Below are 23,362 nucleotides of genomic sequence, written 5' to 3'. Positions count from 1 at the left end.
GATTACTTAAGAAAATGTTTGTAATTCATATTTGAGTAGCATAAGATTAATTAATCAATTAATCAATCAATCAACCAAACTTTTGACTGGCACTGTACATTGATTGATTGTTTGATTGATATCAAACAATCAATCAATGTACAGTGCCAGTCAAAAGTTTGGACACACCTACTCATTCAAGGGTTTTTCTTTATTTTTACTATTTTCTATATTGTAGAATAATAGTGATGTCACGTGTGCTCCCTCTCCGGCCTCTAGGTCACCAGGCTGCTCGTGAGGGCGCACACCTGTCACCCGTGTTACGCGCATAATAACACTCACCTTGACTCCATCACATCCTTGTTTACCTGCCCTTTATATGTCACTCCCTTTGGTTTCTTCCCCAGTCATCATTGTTGCTGTTTCATGTCGGTGCGCTGTTTGTGTTTCTTGTTTTGTTAATTTATTTATTAAATGTATTCACTCCCTGAACTTGCTTCCCAACTCTCAGCATACATTGTTACAGAATGACGTTTCAACAAAGGGAAGCATCAGGGAGTGATTTTTGTTGTTATTGTGTATTGGGGGGTGTTGTCGGGTCTGGGTGTTGGAGCCGGACCTACCTGGGAGGCCTCAGTGGGTTTGTAGGCTCCCATGCCTCAGCGGGTTCGATAGGCTCCCATGCCTAAGCTGTGTGAACAGGTTCCCGTGCCTCAACCGGGGAGGTCTCAGCAGGCTCATCAGGCTCTCACTCCTCAGCCAGTTTGTCAGGTTTCTGCGCCTCAGCGGAGGCGACCGGTCCACTCCGGATCCCCTGGATCGTCCCTGTGGTTGGCATCCTGCGGCTGGAACCGAACGCGCCGGGGAGGGGGTACTGTCACGTATGCTCTCTCTCCGGCGCTTTTGGTCGTCATGCTCCTGCGCCTCAGCCGGATCGACAGGTTCCCGCGCCTTAGCAGAGGTGACCACTCCTGATCCCCGGGATCGTCATCCTGTTCATTTATTTATTAAATGTATTCACTCCCTGAACTTGCTTACCGACTCTCAGCATACATTGTTACAAATGAACACATCAAAACTATGAAATAACACATATGAAATCATGTAGTAACCAAAAAAGTGTTAAACAAATCAAAATATATTTGAGAGTGTTCAAAGTAGCCACCCTTTGCCTTGATGACAGCTTTCCACACTCTTGGCATTCTCTCAACCAGCTTCATCTGGAGTGATTTTCCAACAGTCTTGAAGGAGTTCCCACATATGATGAGCACTTATTGGCTGCTTTTCCTTCACTCTGCGTGATTGTGGAGGCCAGGTCATCTGATGCAGCACTCCATTACTCTACTTGGTCAAATAGCCCTTACACAGCCTGGAGGTGTCTTGGGTCATTGTCCTGTTGAAAAACAAAGGATAGTCCCACTAAGCGCAAACCAGATGGGAAGGCGTGTCGCTGCAGAATGCCGTGGTAGCCATGCTGGTTAAGTGTGCCTTGAATTCTAAATAAATCATGACAGTGTCACCAGCAAAGCACCCCCACACCATCACACCTCCTCCTCCATGCTTCACAGTGGGAAACACACATGCAGCGATCATCCGTTCACTTACTCTGCTTCTCACAAAGACACGGCGGTTGGAACCAAAAATCTCAAATTTGGACTCATCAGACCAAAGGACAGATTTCCACCGGTCTAATGTCCATTGCTCGTGTTTCTTGGCCCAAGTCTCTTTCCCCAAGTCTCTTCTTCAAATTGGTGACCTTTAGTAGTGGTTTCGTTGCAGCAATTTGACCATGAAGGCCTGATTCACACAGTCTCCTCTGAACAGTTGATTTTGAGATGTGTCTGTTACTTGAACTCTGTGTAGCATTTATTTGGGCTGCAATCTGAGGTGCAGTTACCTCTAATGAACTGACCTTCTGCAGCAGAGGTAACTCTGGATCTTACTTGCCTGTGGCGGTCCTCGTGAGAGCTAGTTTCATCATAGCGCTTGATGGTTTTTGCAACTGTATTTGAAGAGACTTTCAAAGCTCTTGAAATGTTTGAGATTGACTGACCTTCATGTCTTAAAGTAATGATGGACAGTTCCTTTCTCTTTGCTTATTTGAGCTGTTCTTGCCAAAATATGGACTGGTCTTTTACCAAATAGGGCTATCTTCTGTATACCAACCCTACCTTGTCACAACATAACTGATTGGCTCAAACGCAATAAGATGGAAAAAAATCCACAAATTAACTTTTAACAAGGCACACCTGTTAATTGAAATGTATTCCAGTTGACTATCTCATGAAGTTGGTTGTGTGCAAAGCTGTCAACAAGGCAAAGGGTGGCTACTTTGAAGAATGCCAAACATTAAATATATTTTGATTTGTTTAACACCTTTTTGGTTACTACATGATTCCATGTGTGTTATTTTTGGTGTCTTCACTATTATTCTACAATGTAGAAAATTATAAAAAATAAAGAAAAACCCTTGAATGAGTAGGTGTGTCCAAACTTTTGACTGGTACTGTACATGCACAAACATTGATATTGAAACTAACAATAAAAATAAAACTGCAATAGAGCATGCTGGGAAATATGATAGTCATGGTTTTGGTTCAAAGTGTATGCATTTCATTAGTGATGTTACGTTTGATACCGGAGCTCCGAGGCATGCCTCAAAATCACTAATCAGTTGACTTCGAAGCAGTGTGCCGATGCCTGTATCACTTTATCAGAAGCACATGATCAATGATGTCCGAAGTTTTGTTTTGTGGAAAAAACAAAAAGGCTACCGTGCTCACGTGCTACGGCATGTGCGACGTCGTTTATCATAATTTGGCTGTTCTAAACATTTTCCACCAGTAGGTGCCACTAGTGTACAATGTGATGATCAAAGCCTCGAGTAATGAACAAATCTTTGTCACAATTGACTGGAAATGCTTCAGGAAGCTTTGTTTCCCCATCAATATGTTTCAGGCCCCTGTATTAAGGTAAAACTAAGCCCTCATAATACAGCCTTATAAAATATGTATGAACTCTTGTTAAATCATGTTTTTTTTATAATAACATATTCAAGTATGATCTCACTTGCTGAAGTCCATAGACCTGAAAATGGATGAACCATGTCTCTGTCACTAACAAATATCGTCATGGGTGGTAACTCTACAATTTACTCCTAAGGCAAGGCACTCCAATAAATATTTGAATGAGGCTTTACACTAAGCAAGCAGTGTGTTAATTGAACACTGTTCTGGTGTATATCTGGGTCAAAAGACTCAACACTTTCAGTGTTGATTTAACACTAATTTCCAAAATGTTTAACACTAGAGAATTTGCTGTGCATCACCAGCTTGACGGCCAGTCTAACCAGCCAGACCATGCTGGTCAGACCAACTTGACCAGTATGGACCAGCATAGACCAGCATGGACCAGCTTGAAATATCCGCTGGTCAGTGCTGCTTTTTTATGCCAGGTATGCTGAATGGTAACTCAAAGCTGTCTGCAGGGTCATCATGAAGGCACAAATATACTGTACTGAATGTTCACTGGGTTCAAATTGAATCCCCCTTCTCTTCATTACTTAAAGCTAACTACAGTATGTTTTGGTAAGGCCATGAGAGACATCGACCCTGCGCCAGGCTTAGACCTACAGCACAGTATTTGTTTGTCCAAATCTACTTAGTTACCAGGCAAGGTTTATTTTCCATATTTTGAGACATCTGTTGAATAAGGCATTCATTGGAGGCTGTCAAAACAATGTCACAGTTTCCCCTATGCGTGGGCTATTTCTCCCACCGATGTGACATGAGCTTTTGCATGTGGTCACACTGAAGGCTATGTATTGTGATATGGCCTGGTCCTACCGTTTGGGGGGAGTTAGAGAGAGAGTGAGTCCCTCAGGAGGGTCATCGAGGAAAGGGGTTGTGGCAGCTCTAGAAAGGAAACACATGGGACGCTGTTAAACAGTGGGGTTAGAACATTACTGTGTATTTTCCTTCTGTCTAATACAGGAACTTTCCTACCCACCCACGTTCTGAATTCCCTTGTTTATGACCTCCCCCATCCCAGGTGGCCAGGCTGGGGACGGAGGAGTGAAAGCAAGCAATTCCTCTTCAATTTGTTATTTTTTCCCTCCCCTGTCCATGCTGCTGCACTCTGCAACTTTTGATGAATGAGAGGAGCACTTGGGACACGTTTACCCTCTCCCCGTCATGCTCGCTGTACCCTGTTCGAAATGAGCGTGACAATAGCCGTTCTGTGGCGGCCGGACTCTCCCACACCGAGCCGAGCACTCAATTAACCTGCCAGAGAGCTTTATTGCAAAATAATCAAAGTGCATGATGGGATTGAACAAAGCAAATAAATACGTGAATAAATGTCCTGACGACACGGCTAGGTTCGCACACTGTACTAAACACCCCCAATATTGATCCTGACAACCTTTTATTTATTTGTATTTTTAAATTCAAAATACATGGTGCTTCCATATACGTGTGCCTCCTGAGTTAATTAAGCAATTAACATCCCATCATGCTTAGGGTCATGTATAAAAATGACCAGTTGCCCATCATTTTGGCTACCATCCGTCATGAAAAAGACCTACTGAATTACTACACAAAACCTATTTGTGCAGTAGTGACTATGTAGAGACTTGTAGGAATTGTGTAGCGAATGTGTAGTTTATAGACACTTTCCAGTGCACGACACACTGACGTCACGCACGGATGCGGTAGACTCTTAGCGACAGTCAGAAAGCCAATTGCCATCTGCGGCCATTCAACATAGCCTAGATTTAGGTTTGTATTACTTTTAAACAAAAGTAATTTTTTGGGGGTTCTCTTACGATTACAATGATGCTTTGATTCTTGCTTGAACAGTCGCTTAGATTATATTTGGTTGGGATCTTTGCAAAGTAACTATTTTGGATGCAGCGGTTGTTAGCTAGAATGCTAATGCTCATTGATATAGGCTGTAGCAAAAGCTAGCCAAGGAGCCCTTATACTGGTTGAAGTTGAAGTGTGTTTTAAGGATAATGCAGTTGATTTGTGATGATGACACAAACATTATATTAGGCAGGACATTCATACAAGCATTAAAATCCAATTATCATCCAAAAGTAGTGTGAAATGCACTCATAAGCAACATGTAAATAGAGGCTTTTTTGGCTACAGTTCTATAAGAACAAAACTCTCTTGCGGCAATGTTTGCAAACAGAGAAAGGGGTCTATGCACTGCTCAAGATACACACATAGAGTTTTGTAGTGTTCGGTAGGAATATAGTTGTGTTTCCAGTAGTAATCAGGTAGAGATTTTTACTACTTATTTGTATAGTGAATAAGTAATCACAACACTACAACCAGACTACAACGGCTTTTCAGTAGTGATCAGTAGAGTTTTGCAGCCTGTGGCTTCCTGTGCTCATAAATGCAGAAGAAGACAAAACAGGAAGTAGTTGGTTTGCTAACCAAAACGGTCTTAGCTGTTAGCCGTTGTCATGGAGCTCTATTGTGTTTAGCCTAGCTGTTTTGCTAACCCCATTGAAATGTAGCTATGTAGTTTTCATCACTCTAGCAAATAAGTATGTGTGTTTGTATACAAACAAATATAAATATATAATTTAATATGTAATTCCTTTGATAAAATAAAGTTTGTTTAAGCTTATTATTTGTTGCTTGATGATATAACTACAGTTATAAACTTGAGGAAATAACATGTGCACTAGTCTAGTAGTGACACAGTAGTGAAACAAGATGTCAATAGTGATTTTGAATAGGCAAACAGTATTAAATGTGTCAGTTTATAGTAATTCAAAAGGGTTTATGTAGGAAAATAAAAATTATCAGAAGCAATTAAGTGGTGATCAGTAGTGACAACTCTACACACACAGATGGCAGTAGTAATTGTATAGGGATTGAGTGGCATACAGAAGTAATGTGTAGGCATTGTGTAGTAATTCAATAGAGAACATTAAATAATTGTGTAGGAATGTGTAGGTTTTAAGTAGTAGATACCCAAAAGCTCAGTGGTTATACAGTAGTCATTTAAGGAAGAATTATATAGTGATTTGAATAGGAAATATGCAGTGTTCCAAGTAGTGAAATGTCCCATTTTATCACTCATAACTACTTAAATTACTACATAATCACTACTGGTTTACTACAAATCTCAATAGCAATCAAGTAGTAAAACCAGTAGGATTTGTGTAGAGCTTGTGTAGTAGTGAGTAGTAATTCAGTAGGACTTTTTCATTAGGGATGGCTAGAAGAATTGGTCTCAATGACTTTGAAAGCGGGGTCTCAAAGGAGCATAGGGGGTTTAAAGTCTGTGTGTGTGTGTCTGTGTGTGTGTGTGTGTTTGTGTGTCTCTCAGTCACCAGATCTCAACCCAATTGAACACTTATTGGAGATTCTGGAGCGGGGCCTGAAACAGCGTTTTCCACCACCATCAACAAAACACAAAATTATGACATTTCTTGTGAAAGAATGGTGTCGAATCCCTCCAATAAAGTTCCAGACACTTGTAGAAGGCACATTGAAGCGGTTCTGGCGGCTCATGGAGGCCCAACGCCCTACTAAGACACTTTATGTTGGTGTTTCCTTTAATTTGGCAGATAACTGCACGTCAAAATATACGCCCCACAGTGCATAATTAATATCTCTGTTGCCGCAGTTTTAATCCGTCAACAGTGCATAATTAATACGGTCCCACAGTACATATAGATGTTTCTGCATTTTCTTTGGTGATTGAGTTGCGCCATGGATACTCTCCCAGCATCAATTTGACATTTCTTGGAGAGTTTACACAGCAATACCCTGAGGTAACTGAGGTCGAATCTTTCACCATGTTGGTGAACATTTGGACTTCTACTGCTAACCAAGTCATTGATTCTGACAGATACTTTACTGTGGATGTAGTCGAGCCATATCAGTATATGAGTGCAATATATATATATATATATGTATAAGAGCTCAGGAAAGGTTGAGAGAAGAAATGTACACTTTCTAAGACACGTAACTGGTGATGACATGGAGGCCATCTTCTGGTGAGTACCAGGCAGTGCAGTAGTAGCTCCTGTAGGGAAGAGTGGGGTAAGTTTAGCCAAAGGCGTAAGTTGAGCCTCCCTTGTTTCTAGGAAACAATACACACAATTATTTTGACCAAATATTTAGTAAGTGGTCATACTTTCCCTGAGTCTGTGAAGGAAGAAACCACCTGAAAAATGTATTAAGTGAATTTATTGCGCTAGAGGTCAAAGTAGATCATTTTAAGATTGTTCTATAAATCAGTTGGGGTCTCTATTAGCTTCAATATGAGGTCCTAAACCTAGCATGAATGTGCATCCTTGTAGCTGTGTGGGCTAATATAGTCAACATTTTTGTCGCTAGGTAAGTTGAGCCAATGGTTGAGCTAATGGCAAGTTAAGCAAATGTAAGTGTTTTCTTCGCAGGCGTAATGCAAGGCATTATCGCTGGGATATGAGGTAACAACAGGGCCTGGCCTATGTTAAAAGTGAGAAAAAAAAGTACAAAGTGTTTGTTACGTGTTAAGCCTGTGTTAAAAGATTCTTACAATTATTAAAAGACAAAAAAGCGATTGTGATTGTGTTGACTTGTGTTTGGGAAATAAAGATAAACATGGTTATAAAAAGGTAGTGGCAATATTTAATTTGGGGGACGTTGTGCCAAGAGAACACTTTTTTGGGGCAAGCTATGTTTTCAAAACTGTAATGTTTCCATGAATTCTGATTGTTTCCAGGCATACACTATATATGTAGAAAGCTTTGTTAGAAAGAATACTACATTTCCCTTAATGGAGTGATGCTGAATGTAGAAAATGGCAACATTTACCCCACTCTCCCGTGACAGGAAGGAACCTGTAAGTAAGCATTTTGTTGGAGGATGTATATCATGCGTATCCCACACAAACAACTAATAAAACTTGAAACTTGAAACAGGGAGGAGTGTGAGGCGTAATGATCCAGCTAACCGCTTCTCAATCACCTGGAATGGGATCTGGCCTGCTGTGCTACAAATGAAAGCCAAAGAAAATAGCCCCTCGGCTCCTCTTCTCCATAGAAACCAAATCCCTAGGAGGAGGTTGACGTTTATTGGGATGAGTCTTGTCCTTGAGGCAGAACAGAGCGATTTCCGCTAAATGGGCCAGCTGCAAAGTCAAAATTGTCTATAGTTTAAAAATTCATGAAAACAAAAATTAGCTTTTTGATCTTAGGGTTTGTCATTAGGGTTGACAGTTTGGGTAATGTAAGGGTTAAGGTTAGAGTTAGGTTTAACATCAGATTTTTTGACTTTGTGGCTGTGCTAGCTAGTGACCACTCTGCAGAGCTGCCTCCAGAACACGATTCATGATGAAAAACGCTAATCTGCTCCCCAGAGGCACATTTGTAAAGCGATTAATCTCTCAACACAGGTAGTAGAGGGAGAAATGTCTGTCACCTCCACCAAAAACAAATGTTTTTGACATATATTTTGACATCACCCCGTTTAAATATAAAACAGGTTTAAAAAGGTAATAAATATGGTAATAAACACATGAAGGCACGCACACACGCAAATGTTAATACACACTTATGCAGACACACACACACACACACACACACACACACACACACACACACACACACACACACACACACACACACACACACACACACACACACACACACACACACACACACACACACACACACACACACACACACACACACACACACACACACACACACACCTGTGCGCATTAACAGCTCATTAAACCATTACTCTAATCACACCCAGAAGGCGGTGGGTTTGCTTCTACAGCTTGCCTATTAACGTATTTATTAATTCATATTTCTGTGACCACCTGTTGCAGCTGTGCATCTTCCTTACCCACCCGAAAACAACAACAATGAAGCAACCACACATCAGTTCTGTTTTTGGCCACGTGCATTTCCTGTAAGAACCTTGTGATTGAACTAGAAATAGAGTGAAATATTCAAGGCCTTTTTATAATAACTCTCAGTTGCTTTCAGAACCGAGTGAGCGAACCTCAGAACTAGAATGACTTCATTCTATTTTTATGTCTAACCTTCTGTCATAACTTTTATGGCACAATTCATAATGGCACTCCATCATTTTAATCCCAGACATAATCAATACACCACAATGGCTTGTTATATCACAGTCAGGGTGTTTCTCTTCCTGATTTAAATTAAAAAATGAGTTTTAGTATGTTAAGACTGAGTTTAGATGTTAGCAACTCACTCCAAAACACTGCCTGTTGGCATATCCTGCCACCAAGCATTTGCTAAACCTTCACTTCCCATAGTTCCTAACCAGATTCTGTCAAAAGCAGGATCTTATAAAAAGCCTTTTAAAGCTAATTGAATCCCTCCATGCTTTGCAGAGGGCACAGCTGTAGGATGGCTGGTCTGGAACGGATGTAAGGCCGGAACGTTGGTACACCAGGATAGACTCCATCCGTCTTCATCCCTGTCAATTATTCCGCCGGTGGAGGCATGTCTTCATTTCCAATGTGGGCATCGTCTCAAAGTACTTCTCAAAGTCAGGGTAATCTCATTATATTTCCTGGCGTTCTCTATGATACAACCCATTAGAAACAGGCTTTAATTTATGTGAGGTCTTAATCGAATGATAAATACAAAAAATGCAAATGCATGACTTCTGCCTCATCATTGCATAACCTCTCAATCATGTACTCATTGTATGTAGTATATAGAGTGATTTCTTGAACGTCCCCTATAACAAGATACAGAAGTACAGTATCTCATTCAAATTGCTTCAGCTTTGGTTATTTTACTACAAATACAAATTTACGATTCATGATTTTCCATTTACCTAGGCTATTGTGGATCGACCCAGACAAGCAAGTGCATATTTGGCATATTTAAATGTTTTAGTGAACTAACCCCTCCAAACAAACCCAGCATTTCTAGGACAGTGTGTGTGAGACTTATTGGTCTATAGGGACATCTAACGAATGGCCTCGCTTAGGCGTTCTTACACTTGCAATGCAGAGCGCCATACACACCCAGCTAATTGCCCTGTAACACTCAAATTTGTCCCCTCAATTGAGAATGAGAATAACAAACAGCCAATAACTCACTGTAGGCTGTGCCTCCATCTCCAGCACTCGTTAATCGCTGTGGAGACCAGAAAACCAGACACAACCAACTAAAATCAGCCTCCTCTCTCTAAACCTCCACCGAGCTGCTTGCATGCTCCCAGCAATTTCAACTTGTTTGCCTGATGTATTACAGTGTGCTGCATATACCACATTCATGAATAGTATTATGAATGTACCCGACTGAGACGACTCCACATGATACAGAGACGACTCCACAGAAAAACATACAATCCGCTAACCTCAAGTAAGAGAATGTGCACTAATGCATGGGATGTGTTCCTCACACTCCTCAACCTAACAGGCTATCATTAAATTCACTCCCTGGGTTCTATGATTGCACTTTGTAATCAATGTCATATTTAATGGGAAGAGCTGTGACATACTGTGCTGTGACAGAGAGTATACTGTAGAATGACAAACAGATTGATTGTGTTATTTGACGGTTTACAGAGTCTTGATGTTGTCCAATGGAAAACAGAAGGAATTTGTAAGCTATTGTTCTTTTTCTTATGAGGTATCATCACATTGTAACTGCATCAGTTGAGTAGGTTTTTGCTTGAGTAATGGCAAAACATGTATACCACTGAAAACATATGACATTTATGCATTTTTACTTGATATTTAGGTTATTATTATTTTTTGCATTTTTGGAGTAGTTAAACATCTTTGCCTATACAGTTAGATGCCGTAACCCTGAACCATACAGACGTATAGAGTGGCTGCTACTTATGAACAGTGGTGTAAAGTACTTAAGTAAAAATACTTTAAAGTACTACTTAAGTCGTTTTTTGGGGTATCTGTACTTTAATTTACTATTTATATTCTTGACAACTTTTACTTTTACTCCACTACATTCCTAAAGAATACATTTTCCCTGACACCCAAAAGTACTCATTATATTTCGAATGCTTAGCAGGACAGGAAAATGGTCCAATTCACACTTATCAAGAGAACATCCTGGTCATTCTTCTGCCTCTTATCCCTACTGACTCACTAAACAGAAATACTTAGTTTGTAAATGATGTCTGAGTGTTTGTGTGTGCCCTTGGCTATCCATAAATTTCAAAAACAAGAAAATCGTGGCGTCTGGTTTGCTTAGTATAATGAATGTGAAATGATTTATTGCTTATGAAGGTTGTGTAAAATGTAACATAATTGTAGCCATTTTTCAGGGAAGTATTTCCAGTTTACTTGGATTTTCATCTTGAGCAGATATACTGATTGTTTGTGAATTTTGTAAAATGGGCCATAGAACCACTTAGGTAAGCTAATTAGCTTTTTCAGACGAAGATTGTAAATGTCAGACATTACAAGGTCGGACTCCCAGTGGTGTAAATATATGCATCATCATGCAAAGTATATTTGTATCCATCTCAGAAACCATCTCTCTGCGGCGGCATCAATGTAGCTTCTCCATCCTTATTTCGATGCCCAACCCACAACTGGTGTGAGTGGTTATGTCATCTGACCATAGCACTGGTTCCAATCTAAGTGACAATGTCATTTAGCAGACTTCAGGTGTTTACATTTGGTGGATGACATGAAAATAGGGAAACATGGATGCATAAGCAGAAAAGGACCCCGTACCTACTGTATAATATGGTTGTGGATCTTGGATGTTGTGAGGCTATTTTGCTTCCACTGGTCCTGGGGCTCTTGTTAAGGTAACTGGCATCATGACATTTTAGCTGAAAACCTGAAGGCTGAAACTTGGCCTCAAGTGGATCTTCCAGCAAGGCAATAACCCCGCGCACGCATCGAAATCCACATACAGTGGTTGCTCAACTAAACGTTCTGAGATTATGTTGCGGGATTTAGAGGTAAAAAAAATTAATTAATTGAACACAAAATCAACATTTTGCAATGACCATCTTGAACCCCATGGAAAACCTGTCGTTTGAACTGAAGACCGGGGGTACCAATCATTTCGACCACTATTTTTTGAGATAAAAAGTATTTCTTGTCAAACTAAATCTCTTTATCTGAGCAATTGTATTAGTACAAAATAATATAATAATAATAAAAAAATTGCACACAATATAGCTCAGTATTTGTATGATTTATTTTATACAGTCTTTTTTTCTCATCTTTATCAAGGATGCCAATACTGACTGTTTCTGCACACACATACTGTATATCCAGTGAAATTGAAGGGGCATTAAAGTTTGCTTTGACACCGAGTGGACAAACGTGCACCATCCAATCAAACTGAATTGACAAAAATGTCATAGCAATTAAGTGCAGGGCATATTTGCCCTCATAATCATGCATAATGATGCCAGCCACCATTGGTCCTCCATCAGAGTCAGGGACCATAGAATCCATTTTGGGAGTGACACTAATGCAATTTCCATTGAACACAATGACATTTAAGCATCTGCTTGGGAGAGCTAATTTAAAAAATGCCCAATCAAATCCTTTAGGACAATGAGCAAATATTTATTCTAGAAGCAAATAAATAATAAAGGAAGCAAAATTACATAATTGCTAAAGGGAGGCCTTTTGATTGACAGGGTAAGGAGGATAAATGCTAAAACACACCAGAGGACTTTGTTATTGTGGAACAGTTGTATTCATTTATGGGATGTGATATGAGGAGGAGCACCATTGTTCTGGTATAAATGTTGCTGATGCATTACATGAGTGATCCTGCCACTGATGCTCACTTTTCTTTCCTAGCCTTGTGCTTCTAAGTCTTGTAGAAGTCGTCCATCTAGTGGCCTAAAGTATTTACTACTGTCAAATAAAATAAATCTGATGATAGTCTCAGCTCCCAGACTTCCTCCCGTGATGAATTACACTGAACAAAAATATAAATGTAATATGTAAAGTGTTGGTCCAACGTTTCATGAGCTGAAATATAAGATCCCAGAAATGTTTCATATGCACAAAAAGCTTATTTCTCTCAAATTGTGTGCACAAATTTGTTTACATCCCTGTTAGTGAGCATTTCTCATTTGCCAAGATAATCCATCCACCTTGTGCTGGGGACAATAAAAGGCCACTCTAAAATGTGCATTTTTGTCACACAACACAATGCCACAGCTCTCAAGTTTTGAGGGAGTGTGCAATTGGCAGGAATGTCAACCAGAGCTGCTGCCAGGGAATTAAATTATAATTTATCTACCATAAGCCACCTCCAATGTCATTTTAGAGAATTTGGCAGTACGTCCAACCGGCCTCACAACCGCAGGCCACGTGTATGGCTTTGTGTGGGTGAGTGGTTTGCTGATGTCAACGTTGTGAACAGAGTGCCCCATACTGGCGGTGGGGTCATGGTATGGGCAGGCATAAAGTACGGAAAACTAACACAATTGCATTTTCTAGATGGCAATTTGAATGCACAGAGATATCGTGACGAGATCCTGAGGCCCATTGTCATGCCATTCATCTGCTGCCACCACCTCATGTTTCAGCATGATAATGCACAGCCCCATGTTTGGGGCGACAGTGGTTAGTGGTTAGAGCATTGGGCCAGTAACCAAAAGGTTGCAAGACTGAATCCCCGAGCTGACAAGGTAAAAATCTGTCGTTCTGCCCCTGAACAGGGCAGTTAACCCACTGTTCCTAGGCCGTCATTGTAAATAAGAATTTGTTCTTAACTGACTTGCCTAGTTAAATAAATAAAATATAAAAATGTTGCAAGGATCTGTACATAATTCCTGGAAGCTGAAAATGTCCCAGTTCTTCCATGGCCTGCATACTCACCAGACATGTCACCCATTGAGCATGTTTGTGATGTTCTGGGTCGACGTGTACAACAGCGTGTTCCAGTTCCTGCCAATATCCATCAATTTTGCACAGCCATTGAAGAGGAGTGGGACAACATTTCAGAGGCTGGGTGGCAACGTGAAACAATTAATGTGATAAATACGATGTGTAGTGAATGATATAGTAAATATAGGATTTGGGTGAAACTTAAATATCAATGAAATTGCCGGGTGGATGTGAAATCTATTATGGTTATTCCCACCTCAACGTATGCAAATTGTACTAATGTATAGTGTGAACTCTTGGTTCACCTTTATATAATAAGATAATAATGAAAATGTCATGTATTTACTTGTGACTCTTTAGGACAAACAAAATCAATGGGCTGTTTTATGTTGTCATTAGCCGTGGAAGCCAGAGTCAAAGAGGCTGTGTTGTCATTACTGGTGGCACTTTACATGGGAGGATAGTTCATAGAGGACATGGGGAGGATAGGCTCATAGTAATGTCTGCAAAGGAATGAATGGAATGGTATCAAACACATCAAACACCTGATTTTTCATGTGTTTGATACCATTCCATTTACTCTATTCCATCCATTATTATGAGACGTTCTCTCCTCACCAGCCTGCTCTGCTTGTCATAAATAAAGGCATACATCCAGTATCCAATCATGTGGAATTGTGATTGTTTATATATTTCGCTAGAGGGCAGTAGATTCACAGTCGGAAAAGGTTGGCGCTATTCAAGTAGCAACTCTTTTCTCTCGTTTGGATACTTGTGTGTATTCATGAGTAAAGTTTATACAAGTGTAATGTACAACTTTACTCATCCTTGTCTTGCAAGGGTTTGAAATAGTAAAGTGCTGTATGTAGGCTACATTTCCAATCGCTCTGCAATCATTCATCAAACAACCAGTCACTAATTGTATACTGTATATTTCAAATCTCATGTATTGGTATATGGTAACCATGTTGATACAATAATCAGTTCTGGATTAAAAGGATTTCAGAGGAAATACTGTACATATGATTAAGACATTTACAGTATTAGACAGCAACAACACTGTAACCAGCTTGAAAAGTACTGAGACAGGATTTTCATGAATTACTAAATGTAATTTCCTTTATAAGACTAAGAACTACTTGCAAGGTATTCTGGAATGTGACACAAAAAGATTATGAGGCGGTTTCATTTAGTGAAATGTCTAGGCTTCCGGCGAGCATTTCCATGCATGTAGAAGGTTTTATTACAGTTGTCAAAAACATCCATCATTCTAAAAGGTCAATACTCAATGAAAAGCCCCATAACAACATTGAGTTCTAATCTTTCATTAGAGAAGATGGAAACAAAATTCAAACTTTGTCTAGAAGTCAATCCTCCGTACTGTTTTTATTTTTTTTACCGTTTATAATGGGGATATTATCCAAAATGTCAGTCCTCCTCAGTACTCATTGTCACCGTAGCTGTCTTGGTATTTCATTTAAATAAATAAATAAAACATGAGCTATGCTACGTAATTCAAATTCAAAACTGACATTGAGTTAAAGAATGAACATACCTTGATTTGCTGTGTCTCAATGTCCATGAGTAACACACGCACTCACGCACGCACGCACGCACATGCACACGCACACGCACACACGCACACACACATAAACACGCACGCACGCATACTCACCACTTATGCCTCAATAAATGGAGTGATTGTGAAAATGTGGTTTGCTTTGGAGTATCCGTCAGGTACCCTGTGTAGGCTGTATGGTAAAGACAGCCTCCAGCATCAATTTCTTGGAGGACAGGAAGCATCTGGAAGGTCAAATGCACCATTGAAATTCATTAACCATGTCTGTATTTGCCAGTGAAATATGAATGCTCACTATATAAAACACTGTGTTTATAAAACTTTTAGAGCCAGTTGTCCATCAGTTCTTCCACGAGACCATTGAATCATGTAATTTCTGTCATGGGTGAAAGCTAGCAAAGCGGGATGGCAACACTCACTAGCTTAATGGGCAGGTGAGAGATCTAAAATCACTGCCACACAGTCTCTCTGTTCATCTGATAAGAGAAGAGAGGAAATCGCCTGTCTCACATTTTCCCCTTCATTCAGAAATCTGAAGCTGTGGGAGACCATCACCCATGAACTGCCAGATCCCTAAATGTGTTTTTTTTCTCCAAAGCAACTTTGAGATTCTTGATTGTAATGAAAAGCGCTATATGTACACATGCATATGAATTACATATCACCAGAGATAACATTCATCTTTACAACTCCAGTCACTTTGATCTTGCTTACTTGTCCGATGGTGATAAAGTGCCAAATCAAGTTGGGTGCGATACAACGTTGCTCAAATGTAATAAATATATGCCCTTCGTTACACACAACTATGACATGAACGGTAGCTGATGAGTCTATATGATGCTTACGATGATCAGAAATGACAAATCCCTGGGATGATCTTTAGAGTACTAGGAACAAAGCAGAAAAAATCAATAATTAGAGTTTATTTATAATTCTACTTCAATCCAGAAGAATGCTGGGATGAACCGGTGAAGGGAGAGTTTTGTGGTTGGATGTTATAAGCTGGAGGTAGGTGATATATGAGGTGATACATTTGGATCATACGGTAGAATCAATATATGCCTCTTAGTTGCTGTCCCTGATATACACCACCAGGCCCAGCGACTTGATTTGTTCTTGCACTAAATAATAATAATAATACATAATGCATCATTTGGTGCCAGGCGCACGTCCCCCTTCATTAATTCATCCATAATGAGTTGTGTAGCATGTAGGAGCAGCTACCTTACAGCCACTCCCAAGAGTGGCGGCTAATTAAATCAGAATCATAAGTGCCAATCTACGCATCTGCCTTTGTTGTTGAAGTAAAATGCACATATAAGCACACATATTCACACAAAACATAATTACATCACACGATCCAAGGACAAAGTTTATCACCACGTGTCTTTTTTTTTTTTTTAAGTGTTGTTTATTGCGCTATACAAACTGTAAAAAAGTACTTTAAAAGTACACCAACCAAGTGCCACCATAAAATCACTTAGGTCAAGTTAGTAGTGGTCTCTACCTTCTGTGTCTTTTCCTGTGTATATGCAGTGAGACGTCAGTATACCAATATCTGGACTACATGGGATAATCTATTTGCCCATCTCTCCACATTCCCAGGAAGCCAAGATCTGCCTCTCAGATGGGGAGCCATGCAAACTACTGCAGGTAGTCTAGTGGTTAGAGAGGCGAGGAAGCAGTTCCCGGGTCCAATGGGGAAAAACTGGAGAAATCTGGTCCGATTAGAAAAATCTGGCGGGAAGTGAGCCGGCAACCTCAGGGTTGCTGGTATCAAATCTTAGACACCATTGCCTGCCGTTGTGCCCTTACTGTACCTCCCAAAACAACAGCTTGTTGTGGCAACACCCCGCTCCTCTCCAAAACCTGTATGTATGTGTGTCTTTCGTAGGGGTTGGGTTAAAAAAGGAAGTAACATTTCGGTGGGACCTTGTCTGCAATTGACCAATACAGTAATCTTAATCTTTTAAAGGACATGTTGCAAATAAAATTTGCCAATATAATTACAATATACACCACTTGTAGAAAAAAAAAAAAAAAAAATTATATATATTTTTTCTCCCGGGATGCTATTTTTTTTTTTTTGTGAATGCATGACGCAGCCTGTGATTTTGCCTGTGACGTTTGTTCAGGTGAAGATTCTGTAGCTGACTGGGGACAACATCTGGTGAAGAAGCCGGTTCTACAAACAAGTAGCTATTACTCCTCGGCCTGAAGTCCTAGAATAAAACAAAAATCATCTGCTTGTAGATACTTGTCTCTTTTATACGTGTACATGATTTGTGTTGGTAAAAGGTAGGAACTTGGCGTTGCTAGCTGGCTTCTGACTTATTCATGATACCTTACTAGCAACTGGCAAGCTGTATCAGGCAGCTTTACATGCGAGGGGAAAACGAATAGCTATATTTGCTAAGCTATCCATCTGATTGATTAAGTTGATAAAAAATGCCATTAGCTAGCTAGCTAGCTTGGAACTGCTGGAGGAAAGTTAGCTAACGTTACCTAACTCCCACCATTAGTCTTGAGTTCACCACCTAAAATAACAACTATATATTTGCTAGCTATAATACTGACTATTGTGAACACTTTTTTTGTCAAACTACTTTGCTCCCTTGCCTGTTTATTGATGCACTGGTGACTGAGAAAGTTGGCAAGACAATATGCTGTGTTTTTTTGGTATTACTTGGCTGAATAGACGTGTCACCCACCGACTAGGCTAAATATTTTTCATGTTTTTAGTGTTGTTTCATTTCAGATGAAGAAGGAGTTAGATCACTAGAAAAGCAACATGCAGACAGACCAGGGCCAATATTCACAAAGCATCTCAGAGTAGGAGTACTGATTTTTGATCAGTTTTGCCTTTTATATCACAACGAAATATTAAATTGACAAGGGGCAGCTGATGCTAGATCCCTACTGCTACTCTGAAGACACTTTGTGAATACGGGAAGAAAGCTGTTACCCAATAACATGCACAGCAGTCTTTCACCATAGTACCCTAAAAGTATTGCAGTCAATGTTTATGAATGGAATATTAGTATGTGAATTTCTATATAATCAATGACTAACAAAAGGGTTGAATTGTTTAGCAACATGTGCAGTGAACATGGGTTTGGTGATGAAAGGTACATAACGCATTTATTGTCATCTCCCTCGGGCCACTGCAAGCTGTGACACAGGCTTGGATGGTGACACATCTTCAAGCTTCCTGACTGAACACTGGGGCCTTCAGTGGTTCCAGAAGCAAGGGCCTTACCTGGGAGTACAGCAACAGTCTCTCTGTCTCACAAGCACACCCCTTATAATCACTTTGTCCCATTCTTTAATCCTGTCTGGGACATATATTTTAGTTGAGACACCTGTATGATATACATGAATAAACATGTATTATTCCTCTGGACATGAGACTTGCATTTATTTGAGTGTGTATTTGTCTTGATGTTTAAGTTATCACAGACGTTAGTAAGAATTTGAAGACCAACATGACAAACATGCTATGAAAAAGTTATTGTTTAGTAATCTTCCAATACATTTTGTTTTTATTGCATTTGGACATCCCCAAAATGCGGCCATTGAAAGTCTGCGGATACCTAGAGGAAAGGGGGATGGACACACACAGTTTTGATAAAGGTCTGGGAGACATTTACAGGGAGGAGAGAGCATGAATTTTGGAGTGAGTACAGTAAACCCAATCCAACCAGTGGCCGTGGATAATATGCTATGTTGTCACACAGGCAGACTGCCATAGTGAAAGAGGTTTAGATAGTATACTATTATGAGTGGAGCCTACTTCTCTGTGCTCTGGAGAGATCACAGGTAGTTGGTCAGAAGGCTCGGTACGGTCCTTGGACCAGTCTGTCTCTGTAGCACTTGGAGAGAAATGGATAGAGGTAGTGAGTGCGCTTGAAAGAAAGAGCCCTCACCCCTGACCTACCACTGGCCCAGTGCCTCCTGCCTAATGCTCTTAGGGAGAGAGTTACTCAGGAGTAGACCTTTATGGTACATGAGTGTATTATTAGCTCTTGAAATGGTACAGTATAATGTAACATAAAGGGAATAAATGATATCATAACTTACTGACATTGAGTGCTCCATGCGCCTGCCTTAAAAGTCATACACTCGTAGAAAAAAGGGTTTCAAAAGGGTTCTTTAGGGAGGGATGGGGTTCGACCAAGAACTGTTTTGATCAGAAGAACCATTTTTGGAAGACAAGGGTTCTTTGTAAGGCAAAGCGATCTACCTAGAACCTTTAACACCCTAAGAACCGTTTTTGGAAGAAATGGTTGTTTGATGATTCTTTGGAAGGCAAGAAGGATTCTGCATAGAATCATATATAATATTTCCCAATCTCCTTGCAGGGAGATTTTCAGAATCGTTTGTTTTACTGTAATATCTGTGTTTTTGTATGTACATTGCTTGGTTGATACATTTTATGTTACACAAAGATATATAACACAGTTTTCTAAACGAATCCAATCTGTTAGTAATTGGATTTATTGCACACGTTACTGAGATGGTTGTTCCAGTTTAGATAATTGAGGTAGTCTCAGTATTAAATCTTCCCTACCTTGGCAGTCATTCTGAATGCAGGTTGCAGGTGATTAACAATTCCACTTGCTGGATATCCTAACTCTGGTGTGATTCCAATAGGAATTACACATCGCTTGCAAGCCAGCATAATGTGACTTGCAGGCTTGATGTGGCTTGTAAACCAGGAGATTCCTTACACCACTATGTTAGGGTATAATTAGGCCCTCAAATAAAGGCCTTATGATATATGTAATGTATTGTCATAAATAATTACATTTTAAAGGCTAATAAGGCTGGTGGAACCATTCATAGAGGGTACTAGGAAGAGCCCTCCAAAGATTAAAGGGTTCTCTGTAGAACCCTTCACAGATGGTTGTAGGAAGATTCTTTAGATTATAAAATGGTTATTGGTAGAATCACAGGGTATGGTTCTACTTAACACCTTTTTTTCTAAGCGTGTACATTCCACCTGTTTCTACATTTACTCTTCTTAAAATCCTAACCACACTAATAACCAAATACCTAACCTTAAATTAAGACCAAAAAGCAAAAGTTTGTTTTCATGATTTTTTACGATTTGGCCAATGTTGACTTTGTGGCTGTGGTAACTAGTGGAAACCCTAATAAAAAAGATGCACACCCAGAGTAAAAAAGATTTAGTGAAGAGGTGCTGACTAACGGAAAATAAACTAAGCTATAAAAATAAATAAATAGAGAGTCGCACATTCTATATATACACTACCTTTCAAAAGTTTGGGGTCACTTAGAAATGTCCTTGTTTTTGGAAAAAAGCAATTTTTTTTGTCCATTAAAATAACATCAAATTGACCAGAAATACAGAAATACAATACAAATATTGTTGATGTTGTAAATGACTATTGTAGCTGGAAACGGCAGATTTTTTTATGGAATATCTACATAGGCGTACAGAGGCCCACTATCAACAACCATCAACCCTGGGATCCAATGGCACATTGTGTTAGCTAATCCAAGTGTATCATTTTAAAAGGCTAATTGATCATTAGAAAACCCTTTTGCAATTAAGCTAAGTGTAAAATGCAGCTAGCTAGCTAACCAACTAAGCAGTTATCAAAGACACTCACTCTGTAACTTACCATACTTTTCTGACCAACTAGACTTTACAACTCCTTCTTTCCTGTGTCTATCTATAGGTCTTCTTCTAGGTTCAAAACGATATGACTGTAATCCGGTGCGTCATTGTCAAAAGAAACCCACTCACACACTGCCATCTGGTGCAGTCAATGGCTCAGCGTTCCAAAAGTACTCACCTGAATCTACTTCAAGCCTGGACAACATTCTATTTCATATTTGTATGGTGCTCGTGCAGCCCAGAAGTATTTAATCGATTATATCTCCAATTTACAATCCCAGATTGGAGAAAAAAAGTGACATATCAGATTTGGGGGGTTTTGGGATTTAATCTCTTAATCTGACAGTAGTTATTGTACTGTAACCCACAACATTCCTTGAGATGTGGGTTCAACCCCAGTCAACTACTAGCCCCACCCATAGTCACTTCCTGGTTGGAGTTAGATGGGGAAGGGGCTGTGTCAGGAAGAGGGAAGCCATCTTGAAGTGGGGAACCTCTGCATATTGTGGTCAGAAATGTTTGTAACTAAGGAACTATTTATAGTTTAAAGTATAGTTTTCTCAACTCCATCGAAATCTGAACATTCTCAAAGATTTGATTAAGGGATATTGTATTGATTGTCAAGATAAGTGTAAACGATGTGCGCTGAGAGTCAGGAAGCAAGTTCAGGGAGTGAGTGTTTTAATAAATAAACTAAACATAATACCAAACACAAACAATGCACAGACATGAAATAGAAACAATGACACCTGGGGAAGGAGCCAAAGGGAGTGACATATATAGGGCAGGTAATCAAGGAGGTGATGGAGTCCAGGTGAGTGCCATAATGTGCGTAACGATGGTGACAGGTATGCGCCATAACGAGCAGCCTGGTGACCTAGAGGCCGGAGAGGGAGCACACGTGACAATACGTTTCCTAAGGCTATTTCAAAGGCCTACCTGTGGACAATTTTTTTGTGTGATTATTATAGTAAACTATGCATCTGAGCTGGTAATATCAGCAAACAAGTCCTTCTGTGACCTCTGTGAAAAAACTGAATGATTATTCTGAGAATTTAACACTTTTAGAGGGAACCTTTGAATGGACCATGTTTTTTCCCCTTCACACCTTAATAAGGGCCTTAGTAAACTTTACCGGTAAATCTACAGGCTTAATCAGTGCAATTATAAAAGGTTCTGTGAGAGTGGAAAACTAATTGAAAGTGAGGTTGCAGCAAAGTCAAAGATGTAAATATCCCTATCAGTTCATGTGGCTAGGCTAACAACCCTCTCACTTTATTTAGTCCCAGAGCAACCGATGCCGCCTTATTTGTTTACTCTTAAGTGAGGTGAAGTTAATTCGTTTTTTTGGCAGTCTGATTTCTTTTTAGACGCTTCTTCGACACCTACGGTGCTAAAATCATTTATGTTAATCATACCTAATTTAAGCTAGGTTATATCCACATGGACTATCACTAAAATGTACTGGAAACAGAAGTACTTTTAACAATATTTGTTAAAAGCACTTCACACATTATGTTGAGTGCGCTGTACAACCTTAACACCCATACAACACAATTACAATTAGATACAATTTTACTTGTCACATGCTTCGTAAACAATAGGCGTAAACAGTGAACAGTGAAATGTTTACTTACGGGTCCTTTTCCAACAATGCAGAGTTAAAGAAAAAAATAAGTAACACAAGGAATAAATACACAGTGAATAACAATAATGAGTAAAAAATAACATGGCTATAAGGAGTACCAGCACCGAGTCAGTGTGCAGTGGTATGAGGTAATTGAGGTAGCTATGCACATATAGATAGGGGTAAAGTGACTAGGCAACAGGATAGATAAGAGACTGAGCTGTAGTAGCAGCGTATGTGGACCAGTAGCAGCAGAGTCTGTGGTGAGTGTCAAAGTGGGTGTGTGGCGCAGTATGCATGTGTACGCATGTTATGTGTGTGTGGGTGTATATAGTGTGTGTGTGTATGTGTATGTGTGTGTTGGGGTGTCACTGTAAGTATGTGTGAGTGTGTGGATAGAGTCCAGTGTGTGTGCATAGAGACAGTGCAAGAGTGCAAAAAAGGATTAATGGAGGTAGTCCGGGTAACCATTTGATGAGCTATTTATCAGTCTTGTTTAGCAGGCTTAGGAGTAGAAGCTGTTCAGGATCCTGTTGGTTCCAGACCTGGTGCACTGGTACAGCTTGCCGTGCAGTAGCAGAGAGAACAGTCTCTCTTGGGAGGCTGGAGTCTTTAACAATTTTTTGGGCCTTCCTCTGACACCGCCTGGTATAGAGGTCCTCTGGCAGGGAGCTCTGCACCAATGATGTAC

Source organism: Salvelinus alpinus, chromosome 10 (assembly GCF_045679555.1).
Source record: "Salvelinus alpinus chromosome 10, SLU_Salpinus.1, whole genome shotgun sequence".
NCBI lineage: Eukaryota > Metazoa > Chordata > Actinopteri > Salmoniformes > Salmonidae > Salvelinus > Salvelinus alpinus.
This window is presented reverse-complemented; position numbering follows the sequence as displayed.